Source organism: Hemitrygon akajei, chromosome 10 (assembly GCF_048418815.1).
Source record: "Hemitrygon akajei chromosome 10, sHemAka1.3, whole genome shotgun sequence".
NCBI classification, from domain to species: Eukaryota; Metazoa; Chordata; class Chondrichthyes; order Myliobatiformes; family Dasyatidae; genus Hemitrygon; species Hemitrygon akajei.
In genome coordinates, this window is record NC_133133.1 from 150,615,124 (window position 1) to 150,628,961 (window position 13,838).

The following is a 13,838-nucleotide window of genomic DNA, read 5'->3' on the forward strand; positions in this document are numbered from 1 at the left end:
CACTCTCTGAGTGAAAAACCTTCCTCTAATATCCCCCTTGAACTACCCACCACCCACCACTTACCTTAAAGCCATGTCCTCTTGTATTGAGCAGTGGTGCCCTGGGGAAGAGGCACTGGCTGTCCACTCTATGTATTCCTCTTAATATCTTGTACACCTCTATCATGTCTCCTCTCATCCTCCTTCTCTCCAAGGGTAAAGCCCTAGCTCCCTTAATCTCTGATCATAATGGAGACTCTCTAAACCAGGCTGCATCCTGGTAAATCTCCTCTGTACCCTTTCCAATGCTTCCACATCCTTCCTATAGTGAGGCGACCAGAACTGGACACAGTACTCCAATTGTGGCCTAACTAGAGTTTTATAGAGCTGCATCATTACCTTGCATCTCTTAAACTCTATCCCTCGATTTATGAAAGCTAACACCCCATAAGCTTTCTTAACTACCCTATCTACCTGTGAGGCAACTTTCAGGGATCTGTGGACATGTGCCCCCAGTTCCCTCTGCTCCTCCACATTACCAAGTATCCTGCCATTTACTTTGTACTCTGCCTTGGAGTTTGTCCTTCCAAAGTGTACCACCTCACACTTCTCTGGGTTGAACTCCATCTGCCACTTCTCAGCCCACTTCTGCATCCTATTAATGTCTCTCTGCAATCTTCAACAATCCTCTACACTATCCATAACTCCACCAATCTTTGTGTCGCCTGCAAACTTGCCAACTCACCCTTCTACCCCTACATCTAGGTCGTTAATAAAAATCACATAGAGGTCCCAGAACCAATCCTTGTAGGACACCACTAGACACAACCCTCCAATCTGAATGTACTCCCTCCACCATGACCCTCTGTTTTCTGCAGGCAAGCCAATTCTGGCCAAACTTCCATGGATCCCATGCTTTCTGACTTTCTGAATAAGCCTACTGTGTGGAACAGGAAAGCAGACCTACAAGGAATTATCTTGGAGCCATTCCTAAGCATTTTCAGTCTGCTGGTGTTAGAAGCTTTGTCCTGCCTAGAAATAAGCAAGTTTTCACTTGTTCTCCTGGCAGTAGGCAAATGCAGTAGATCCTCACTGAGAAAAACATTAAAAATTAATTTAAAAGAAAGACATGAATTTTTTTAAAGATGTCCCAGAGTGCTTTACAGCCAATCATGCATTTTTGGAGTGCAATCTACATTCTAATGTCAGAAATGGCAATGCCAATTTACTCACAACTGAATCCTACAAATGATAATGAATTCATTAATGGTTATGTACTGGCTGAGAGATTTTTTTTGACCAGAACACTGACAAAGAATGTTTTACATTATCAATAACTTATTAGATTAGTCTGCCTCTTAACATTCAGGCATCACAGAAGCGTAGCGATTACAGACTCTATTACAGCTGGGGGAGTCAGAGATCAGAGTTCAATTCTAGTGCCATCTGTAAGGGGTGGTACGCATGTGTTTTCTCCAGGTTTTCTGGTTTCTTCTCACAGTCCAAAGACGTTCTGGATAGGTTAATTGGTCAAAATAAATTGTCCCGTGATTAGGCTTGGGTTAACCTGGGTTGTCAGAGGTTGCTGGGGCAGTATGGCTTGAAGGGCAAGAAGGGCTTAATCTGTACTTTATTGCTAAAATAAATAAAAATATGCTTCAATAATAGAACCAGTACCACCAAAAGGGACAGAAATAAGTCTAACAGTAGACAGAAGAGATTATGTTTAATTTTCAATTGCCACTTTACTTATAGTTAATTATTGTGCACTGTACAAATATAACCAGTGTAATTGAATTCTTTAATACTTTATTCATCAGTCATATTGACACCTTTAAATAAATTTATTCAGTTCCTATCCAAAGTTGTTTATATCACCCTTTCTAAACATTCTGGAATTGGAATTGATTTATTATTGTCACAATTGCTGAGAAACCATATAAAGCTTATCTTGTATGCTGTTCATACAGATCAGATCATTACACCGTGCACCGAGGTAGCGCAAGGTAAACAGTAACAATGTAGAATAAAGTGCTAAAGCTACAGAGAAGGTGCAATAAAGTTCAAGATCATAATCAGATAGATTATGAGGTCAAGAGTCCATCCTACCATACTGGGAAACTTTTTAATAATCTTCAAACACCGGGCAGGATTACATCACTAGTTCTGTTGAAAATTACACATCTTGTCCAGCTATATACTAATTCTGAAAGTGGTGAAAATTAGGTCCAAGTACTCTGCTTCTAGAAGGGGCATCAGAAGTATATTTTTTCTCATTGTACACTGTGTCATTTTTGGCATTTCTGAAATGAGTGAAAGATTAACTCACAACTTTTGTCACTGGTCATTTAACAAGCTTTGATTCAAAGCTAAAATACTAAGTGTACTTGAATTAACTCTTGGAAAATGCATAAAAGCAATCAATCTTTGTAAGTTGATCCAAAGGACAGAAAAGATGAATTATGTGTAAATGTGATCACAGAGAGATGGGTTATAAAGGCATTATTGACTTTCTTCACTGTGGAAATGAATAAATAAGTTTTATACTAAACATTTACAGAACAACGGTATTCTACTGCACAACCCCACTGCCCAAAGGAACAACCACATATACACTTGGACTATAGACTTTTTTTTTCCAGTCTTATAGTTTTTTATATTCCATGTTTTCCACCTTAACTCTCATTTTCTTGCATAAGAGGGATGGGGATTTGGAGGGGTCGATATGCCTGTTCCGTTTTTTTTGTGCGGGGAGGAGAGAATTGGGGGTTGATGATTGTGCTGTATTTCTTTATTTTCTTGGATTTGTGTCTGCATGGAGAAGAAGAATTTTGGAGTTATATACTTTAATAAGTGAATCTTTGAAATCTTACAACAAGGACAATCTGCGCAGGGACAAATGGCTATTGTAGATTCAGGCATTTAATAACCAAAAATAGTTCTGAATAGCAATGGATTAACACTGGACTAAAAGTGTTATACTTGATGGTTTAGGCATGGCTTTTTGCCGGCTTAAAGAATTTTACAGTGAATGATCTACCACAGGTCTAACCGTATTTAAGGAGGAGGAACAACAAACACAGCTGAGTGAGGTAAGGACAAAACCTGAGGCTTTGCAAATGCTAGTAAGCCACATGGAAGAAGATGATCATACCAGAGAATCTCAGAAAACACAGATTAGTAGAGGAATGTTTTAATGATGATGTGGAGAGGAAATGTAATAGATCGGCAATTCCATTCCACTGGCTATGATTAAGAGCCTCAATCCATCTCTTGTAACTCTTTTCAGAAGCTGAATCTACTCCATTTTAACCCGGTACTATGGAGAGATCAACTTTACCAACTGAGAGACAGCTTTCAAGGGTCAGCCTTTGCTTAAATAACTGAATCTGACTAAAAGGCAAACATGCATACAAGTTTCACAAACTTGCACAAAGTTAGGAAATTCTGGAGCCTGTCACTACAAGGAGGAAATGAGACATCTCTTGGGTTATGTCGACTCTTTCATTTTCATTATGCCAATGCATACGGTGGGTTAGTACTATAAATGTGCAGCCAGACCGTCCAGGAAATAGCACATGGAAAATAAGTTTCCATGCCCTTTGTTGAGTTGAATTTCCATATTTCATCTCCAATTTGTTCTCTGCATTTTGGACAGAACATCCACAACAGTCTAAAGGCTGGTATAATGTTGGAGTAAACATGGGGAGAGTGGCCAAATGGTTTATAGTATCTAATTGAATCCGATTTTATGTTTCTCCCTCAATTATTGTAAGCCTATAGATGAAGATTTTTTTTTCTGAGAAGAAATGGAGATTCTGTGAAATTGAAATAATTGTGAATTTAACAGGAAGCAAGCCATTTAGAGATAGAAGAGAGAACTTAAAGAGTTATCTTTTTTGTTTTAAAAGACTTTCACTGAAAATGCATTAATTTTTTAATTACAAAAGTGCTGGACACTTCTCTTTCATCTTGAGCTAAACTATCTGCATAACATAAAAACAAAATAACTGCAATAAGAGATCAGTATCTCCTGGCTCAAAAAGGTTCATAACAAAAGACATCTAATGAAAGAGACCCAGAGCCGAATAGGGTAATCTTAAATCTTTGCTGAATCAAAAAAGAGATTCTTGAAAAACGGCAGCAAAATACTGACAGGTGGTCACCTGAACCAGGATGTTAGGCAAAAATGATATGGAGACCAGATGCCTCAACTAGGTTGTTGTTCCACTGGGCTCCACAGTAACACTGTTGTCCAATGCCATGTCATCTCATCTAACTTAACCGACCCTCCTGATGCATGCTTCTCAATAGTAGTGGACTAATTAAGTACGATAGTGACTCAACAATTATAGAGAGAAGGCTGAAACAAAATTTAGGACAAGTTTCTGGCTGTAATCTTCAAGCATTATTTGACATTCTTACGATTTTCAATTCTGCCAAAAAATGCAATTTCCAGCACTTTAACGTGAATGTAGACTACAGTTACCACAAAACAAGTACCGTAATGCACTTGCATTGCTGTTAATTATTACTTATTCTGTTTCATGATGTCCACAATAGTTTCTGAAACATTGTGTTCTGTGATTCTGTTCGCATTGTTTCAGGCAGGAACACATTTCGTTAGTTGACGGTGACTGGGGCGGAAATAAGTTATGATTATCATGTGTCAAGATGATATAGAGGAATGTTCTGTTCCCTTATTTTAGGGAAATTTATATACATTCACAGGTGGCAAACATGTTACAACAGAAACATCAGATCAGTCAACTGATCATTGAACCCATGACTCTGAAAAGCCATCTAACTATTTAAGAGGCATATAGACGCTCTACCATACTGACGGGATTTAATTTGCATGCCCCTGCAAGAAGTATCCATAGAGGGATGAAACTACTAGTGCAAGGGTATACATATCAGGAAAGGATTAGAGACTAGGTCTCGTACCTCTTGAGGAGTGACTTAATTAAAGACCCAAGATCTTTAAACTATAAAGGAATTTGCAAGAATTAATGTAGGAGGATTAAAAAAAAGAGTATAACTGGAGGTCATACCTAATAGGGAACTTACAAGAAATTTCAATATCAAATAAAAATGGTGAGGATGTTGGTGCACCAAGAGCTAACTTAAATATGATATATTCAAAGGGAAGCTGCACATGCATAACAGGAAGAAAGAAACAGAGGGCTGTGCTGGTAAAATTAGATGAGAAAACCCAAGTGGAGTGTCAAGTGAAGCATAAATTTCAGCATAGGTTGGATGGGCTGAATGGTCTGTTTCTATGTCATGCATCTTTTGCATGACTGGATATGGAGAGGATGTTTCCTATGGTGGGGGAATCTAGGACCAAAGCACAGAGGCTGATAGATTCTTGATTAATCAGGACATGAAGGGATACAGGAAGAAAGCAGCAGATTGGGGCTGTGAGGGAAATAGATCAGCCGTGATGAACTGCCGGAGCAGACTCGATGGACCAAATGGCCTAATTCTCCTCCTATATCTTATGGTCTTGTGGTCAAGAAATTCTATCATGTTTACCGTTCAAAATTCCTATGATTGGCCAAAGCTCAATTACATAGCAAAAATAATTTATTTTATTCAAGAGGAAGAGAGACATAAAGCAAGGCACTGCAGGCTACTATTTTAACCTTTGTCATGGAGGAAAACTTTGAATCTAATACTAAAGATATTATCATGGCAATTTAAAAAAGTGAAACTATTTTAACAATTTAATGAATGTCTGTAGATAAGGAGGGCTGATACTTAAATTTTTAGAAGGAATTTAATAAAATGCTGTGAAGTTTGTGGTGGAAAATGAAAACTCTTCAAATGGGAAGTAGGACACACACACACACACACACACACACACACACAGACACACACACACACACACAGACACACACACACACACACACACACACAGACACACACACACACACACACACACACACACACAGACACACACACACACACACACACACACACACACACACACACACACACAGACACACACACACACACACACACACACACACACACACACACACACACACACACACACACACACACACCCCCCCACCCCCCCGCATGGCACAAAATGAGAGACAGAAGGGCTCACTTAGCGGGAGTAACATTCATTCGGTCAGTGTTGTTACATTTTGTAACTTCAAAACATAAAACTAATTGAAAGAGAAACACGGGAACTGGGGATAACGTGTCCTGAGTTTCGTTTTACTTTAGTGAGGCACACACTTATGACTTGGTGGCGTTATGACGTATGCCATTCACATACTTTTGCCTATAACTGAAATGAATTACATAAACAACAAAGAATGCTTAATCAAACAATATTTTTACAATATTATGCAAATATTGAAATATTAAATGCACAACACTTCTCCCTGCTTTGCCATAAACTCCAATTCAATATAGAATGCATCTCAACTTATATACACAGCACACTATATAATACAACTACAGTATGGGCATCCACAGCATAGTAAATTTTAAACTGTTTAATTCAGGACTAAAAACTTAATTGCTGTGGAGGATTTCTTACTCTTGTGAGAGAACTTATTTCCTGTCACTACATTGCAGGTGAGACTTATGGCTGTGAAAAAATCTCCAGTTCTGGTGCTTGTAGGAATTGACTCTGGGACTAGAGGAAAGGGGTTTGACAGCTCTGGGCAGCTTTCTTCTCTAACAATTGGCTCCACTCTTCTCAAATGTTCGATCTGTTGTCTCCAAAGGACATCGGACACAATCTCCACTGTGTAGGACTGCAGTCCAATTCCGTCCTTAATCTTTCCAAGTACCCACTTTTGACAACCTCTGCAGTCCCTTGCTGGGACTACTTGTCCAAGAGTGAAACATTGAACCTCCTTGTTTGAGGAGCCTTCAATTTGTTTCAGCTTTTGTCGTGCATACCCCTCTGAGATTGGGTTTGTGGAAATCCAAGCGTGAGCACAGGAACGGGGTAGCTGGTGATCGTGGAGTGTGCTGCATTGTGATATGCAAGGAGGAGATTAGTAAGCCTCTGATTCAGTGTCAGTGTAGCGTGTTCTGCTGACATTCTTTAGACTCTGGACAAACTTTCCTGCCAAGTTACTTGTTGCTGGGTGGTATGGTGCAGATGTAATATGTCTTCTTCCATTCAGTTTCAGGAATGACTGTTCTGCAACAAACTGATCGATTGTCACTATCCATTGTTCTGGAAAACCAGTCCTTCAGGAGAGGCTTCTCAACACATTAGCAGTGTGTGAGGCTGTAGAGGAGGCTATTGGGAACCCTTCTGGCCACTTTGTAGCTGCATCCAATACTACAAGAAATCTGGGCCATAAATGGTCTGGCAAAATCCACACGAATCCTCTGTCAGGGCAATGCAGGCCATTCCCAGTGATGGAAGGTGCTGCCCTTGGCAACATCTGGATGTATTGGCATCCTGAACAATGTCTGACAAACTGCTTGATGTGCTGATCTGTCCCAGACCAGCAGACAAAACTTCGAGCCAATGCCTTCATTTTGACCACACCTAGATGATCACATGTAGCTCCTCCAACACGTTAACTTTCACCTTGAATGGTAAAAGTTTCAATTCCCACATAAGTCAATGCCTATCAAGGGCAAGTTCACCCTGGCACTGGTAAAAATGGAGATCCTGTTGCACATTCCAGATGTGTTGGGGGGCTACGTAGACCTGATACAGTGTGGGTTTTTTTTAAATTTCCCTTTGGATCATCTCTGTCGTAGTAGGGAGACTTTCAATTTGCAGATTGGAGAAAATATGTCCTCTTTTGTAAACTTTTCAAGTATTTCCTTTTCCAAGGGTAAACAGGACAATCCATCACCACTTCCATGATAAATTTTCCTCTTGAATTCAGTCTTGTAATTGTGTCCTCCAAGAGACAGAGTGTATCTTTGCATTCGCACTGCTGCTGTTACTGGAACACACTTCTGTGGACTGAAAATGGACACCAGTGGTTGAATAGGGTAAATTCTCCCCCTACAAGTACTGGTTAAAATAATTTGCACTCCAAATCAGACTCAAGGCTTCTCTATCAATCTCTGCGTAATTTTTCTCTGCATGGGGTAAGGGATCATGATGCAAAGGCATGTTGGGTGTTTACTTCCAATACTTATCACCTGTAACATGACTGCACCTGTAACATAAGGCAAGACATCACAGGTAAGCCTCACTGGATGCTGAGGATCATAATGTGTGACATCACCATTTTCTTTACCTTTTAGAAAGCCACCTCACATTGTTTTGTCCACTGCCATTTACTCCCGATTTGTAGTAATAATTTTCAAGGGGTGCAGCACAGTAGCCAAATTTGACAGGTATCTGTTATAGCAATTTAAAAATCCTAAAAAAATAATGCAACTGTGGCACGTCTTTTGGCCTTGGGGTATCCACCATGGTTTGTAAATTTTCAACACACTTGTGTAATTCTTGTGTGTCAGTGGTGTGATCACAGCAAGTGATGCTTGCTTTAAAGAATTCATACTTGTTGCATCATGCTCTGAGCCTCTAATCTTTAACACTGTCTTGAGATTTTGGAGATGTTCCTTGTCATACTTGCTGGTAACAATGATGTCATCCAGCTAACACTGAGCACCTGATCCATGGCTTCATGGCAGAGTGCAGGTGCAGGTGTTACTCCAAAAAATAGGCCAATTATAGTGATGAATTCCTTTGGGAGCGTTTATGGTGGAAAGCACTTTGGACTCTTCTTCCATCTCCATTTGTAAGTAGGTCTCAGCTAAGTCCATCTTGAAGTGTTGAACTCCAGAAAGGTTTGCAAAGATATTCTTTATCCTGGGCAGATGGTATTGATCTACTTTCAGTACTGGATGGACCACGGCCTTAAACAGATCCTGACAGACCCATTCTGCTTGGGTACTGGGACCACTAGTGTTGCACATTGGCTCCATTCAGCCTTGGAAAGAATTCCATCAGCCTCCATGCAATCTAGCTCACAGGCTGCTTTATCATGATGCTATAAGGAACAGACAGGCATTGTACGACTTGGGTGTGGCAATTTCATTCAACATTATTTTATTCCTGATGTGTTTGAGTTTTTCAGTGCCATATTTGAACACTGCTGTAGCATCACCTAGTACCTTTCTTAGTTCACTTTCAGTTAACTCTATTGCAGGGGATGTGGCCTGCAAATGGTGGATGGATCTCCAATTGAGTTGCAGTTGTCTCAGCCACTCACAACTGCACAATGCTGAACCTCCTGTTTTACCACATACAAGCCCAATGTTGCTTGTTGGTTGTTGTATTTCACTATTATGAATTTTATTCCAACAGGACTTACCTTTTCTCCAGTATAAATTCTTGGTTGGATATCTGGAGGCTTCAGTTCAGTATCTTTGAAATGCCATTCAAACTCATTTTGTGGAATGACTGAAACAGCTGAGCCAGTGTCCAATTCAATTTTATTTAACTTGTTACTTACTTCTGGTGAAAGCCACATTGCTTCTCAATTGTTTGTTCATATTGTAAATCTCAAGGCTACCCAGACCAGTGTCACTCTCATTATTATCAGATTTTTCATCAACAGCATGCACAGTAGTGCTCTTTTTCAAGCTACAACTTGACATTTTAGCTTCCTCCCTTTCCTGTGTATTCCATTTATTTTTGTCTGCCCAGCAAGCTCTCTGTATGTGTTGTACTTTGTTGCATTTTCTGCAAGTTTTGCCTTAAAACCTGCATTGGTCTGGTGTGTATGTGCCCCCACCACAATGGTGACAGAATTTGCTTGGCCAGGTAGGTTTCTGTTTAGACAATGCAGACTCAGTCCCGTTCACTTTCATTCCTGACGGCAACTCATATTGCATCTCTGGCTGTGGTTTCCATTGATAGCAATTTTAACCGCTCTTCTAAATGTAAGTTGTGCTTCAGTTGGGAAATGTTTTTGATTGCTCTCTTGTCAGATTCCACAAACTAACTGATCTCTCAGTAAGCTCATCACTGAACTGACAGTGTGCAGACAATCTCTTCAATTCTGCCACATAAGCTGTAATGCACTTCCCTTCTTTTCAATTCCGCTTATGAAACCTAAAGCATTCTGCAAACAATAATGGTTTCAGATTGAAATGTTCCTGCATTAATTTCACGATACCAGCAAATCTCATTTTGGCTGGTATGGTTGGAGCAGTTAAACTTCTAAGCAAACTATGCCTTTCCACCCAGTGCACTCAACAAAAATTGGCACTCGCTTTTCACTCGCTATTTCATTTGCTTCAAGGTACAGCTCAATTCGTTCACTATACAATATCCAGTTATCTCATGTGCAATTGAATGTGTCTATCTTTCTGATGTAACCAGCCATTTCTGCTTTCTAAAAAATTTATTATCATCACCCAGTACTCACTGTTTATGAACTTGTGAATATTGTCCAGTTTTGCCCTTTTTTCAAAACTCAATCCTTTCACTTTTCTTGCAAAGAAAGAGTGTTGCACGTTTTTAAAACTCAAATGTCTCACTGCGCTTCAACAAGACGGTAGTCGTCTCGGGTACAGTGTAAAACTTACTCGTCACCACTGTTATGTAGGGTAACTCCAAAACATAAAACTAATCAAAAGAAAAACACAGCTGGGCTTAGTGTTTCCTTAGTTTCAATACATTTTGGTGAGGCGCTCACTTCTGATGTAATGACGTATGCCATTCACATACTTCTACATATAACCCGTAATGAATTATGTAAACAATGAAGAATGCTTAATCAAACAATATATTTACAATATTACTCAAATATTAGTGAAATATTAACTACACAAGTGCAGCAACTGTTGTGAAATGTTTGGGACGTGGGACAGAATACCGAAAACATTAATCAGCTTGGCACCTGAGCCCAAGAGTTGCCACTTCTGGGCAAAGATATCTCAGGGGTCTGATCACATGGCATCGACTCAAAGTGGAATAATGGCATCACACTAGGAAACTACTTGTTGAGCATAGTGACAGCACTAATGACATATTCCCTGGGGTTGGATGCTATTCATGTTCAGACTGTTGCCCAGAGATGCCCTCGCTCCATAAGAGAACTTTCATAAATAAGATTTTACACTAAGAAATGAGAATTAATAGGAGAGGAAACTTCCAAAAATATTACTGCTTACTGCTTAACCAAGCACAATGTGGGTGCCTGGTTTGTTGATTTGCCCCAAACCAGAAACTATACACCCCTGTACCTCGTATTTACCTACAGTCGATCTAGAGCCGGCTGGTTGTGTAGTGGCATCAGCGCCGGACTTTGGAGCAAAAGATCCCCAATTTGAATCCATTCGGCTCCAAAAACCTGGAGAGGGATGGGCTCCACCACGTTTCAGATGCCCAAGACGATGAGAAATCACCAAAAAGATCGGTGCAAAAAGCTTGTCATGATGGCACCCCAACTCCACCAGGAGTTAAGGGTACACGTACACACACACACACACACGTACACACACACACACACACACACACACACACACACACACACACACACACACACACACACACACACACACACACACACACACACACACACACACACACAGAGTCAATCTGCGATTCTGCTATGAAAGAAATATTATCAAGTAAGTTGGCAATTGAAAAAAACCACAAAATTGAGCAAAACAGAGAAAATTGTTTCAGTATGTGCTTTCAACATTTTTTCACTGACAAGATACTTTGGTCAGGGAATCCGTTTTTGATATGTGTACATGCATTTTCCCTCTAAATCTAGTTAATGAGTTACTTATAATTAGAATTGAAGGTAACATACAGCACAGGTTTAAACAGATTTGTTATACTCTAAATTTCCCTTTGACTGGGGGTCTTTCCCTGAAATGAATATTCACGACAGTCCTATTTTTCAACTTGTGGGCGACGACTGTCACGAGAAGAAAGAGCGCAACTTTTTGTATCACTGCAGTTCTTGCTAGCAGCTGTCAATAACTCATTGGTCAGCAGTGATTTTGACATCAAGACTGATCTAACCAATTGTAGGTAGTTGTTGCAGTTCTAGAGGACTGCTGTTGTGTTCACATATATAATTGGCACACGAGTAATAATCAAGCTGAATGAAGAACGAATCTAAGTGGACAGTTTGTGTGTTGTGTCGATAAATTAAAAGTAGTTTGCAATTAAATTTAGTTTTTTTTTAAATTTCAGCCAACAGAAGAAGTATTTTTCTGACGTGAGACTAAGGATGATTTCGCTGATCACTGTTCTGCTTTCCATTGATGCTGCAGGTCAGTTTTAGTGAAGCAACTTGATAGTGCTCTTTACCAAACGTAGTGAAAGCTCAAGTTATGGTATCTTTAATTATAAGTTACAACCTGACTATTAAACAAGAAAGCTAATGACATTTGGTACTCAAATTCATTTAAAACCGAGCAGTCCACAATGTTAAAGATCTGACTCTGGTGATCACAACTTGAGTTCTATCTCTTAGCTGAATAGCTTTGCTTGAAGCTGTTAGCCCCAGCATGAGTGACAGGCGGACTGCCAATCAGAAAAAAAGAGAGAAAAAACTCATTGAAACTCATCACCAGACAGAAACTAACCCCACCTCTGAAATGTAGCTGCATTGAAATCAATAGAATGTAAAAAAAAAGCTACTGTAGATATTTAGCACTCATTGAATTTATACCAAATGAGTTCTGCTTTTCTATAATACCTTCCACATCCTTATGATGTTCCGAAACAGATTCAATTAAAAAAAGCGCTTAGTTATATCACTGTTGTTATTTAGGAAGAGTGACAGTTTCCACAAATAGGTTTAATTGTTGGCCAGGACATCAGGTAAAAATCACCCTGCTGTTCTTTTGGTATTGTGGGATTGTTTACATGCATCTGAAAGGCTAGGTGCGGCTTCACTTTAAGGCAGCACTACCAACATTAGAGCATGTTCTTGAGACTGCATGGACCTGTTAACTTTGATATTCTCCTTAAGTATATGGCTTGGGACTTGAATCTGACATAGAGGGAAGAAACCCACTGTCAAAACATAGGTGTCATTGATGATTTGTGTGATGAACTTTGATTTTTTAGGTGGACAGTTTCCAGCAATTTTCAGAAGCAATGTGTAGTATCTCAAATATATATGGTGCTTGGGGCTTGCTGACTGCTACAAAGGACCTTGGAGTTGGTGATCTTCAGTGTATTAAACTTAGAGCATAAAGTAAATATAGAATTGGGTTGTATGGGTAACAGCAACTATTATGAGTTGGAAATAAATGTTTAATTTAAAGGCTAATAGTGTAATACCCTGCAACTTACTTAAGGAAGTGCTTCTGCAAAAAAAAGATTTCTTTGCTGCATAACATTTTACCTCAAAATAAAATTTATTTTCTTGTGAATTTCTGCTAGTCACCTGCAATCTTCCATCACCTAAATCTTGGAGTTCATACAAATATATATTTCTTTTTCTTCACCTCAAGCTGATTCCATTATTTTGATTTCTGATTCTACTATTGCAATATGCCAGAGGTAGTAAGCAAAGATAAATTAGATGTAGCTCAAGAACTAAGTTATTAGATTGCTGAGAGTAAATAAACTTGGCAGATTTCATTTAGGGTATGGATTAAGACAATTAAAGGAAATGTTAAGATAGTTAGAATGTCCTTTCCCTTCTTTCAAAGAATAGCAGTTGTTTGGAAGTGTCTTCCGCTGAGAAACAATTCAGACAAAGCCATTGAGTTTGAGTACTTAAACAAGAGAAAATCTGCAGATGCTGGACATCTGAGCAACACACACAAAATGCTGGAGGAAAGCAGCAGGGCAGGCAGCATTTTGTGCGTGCTGCTCAAGTTTGGGAACTCAAATGGCTGGCTCAATATGGGAATTGCCACAGTTGGGGCAG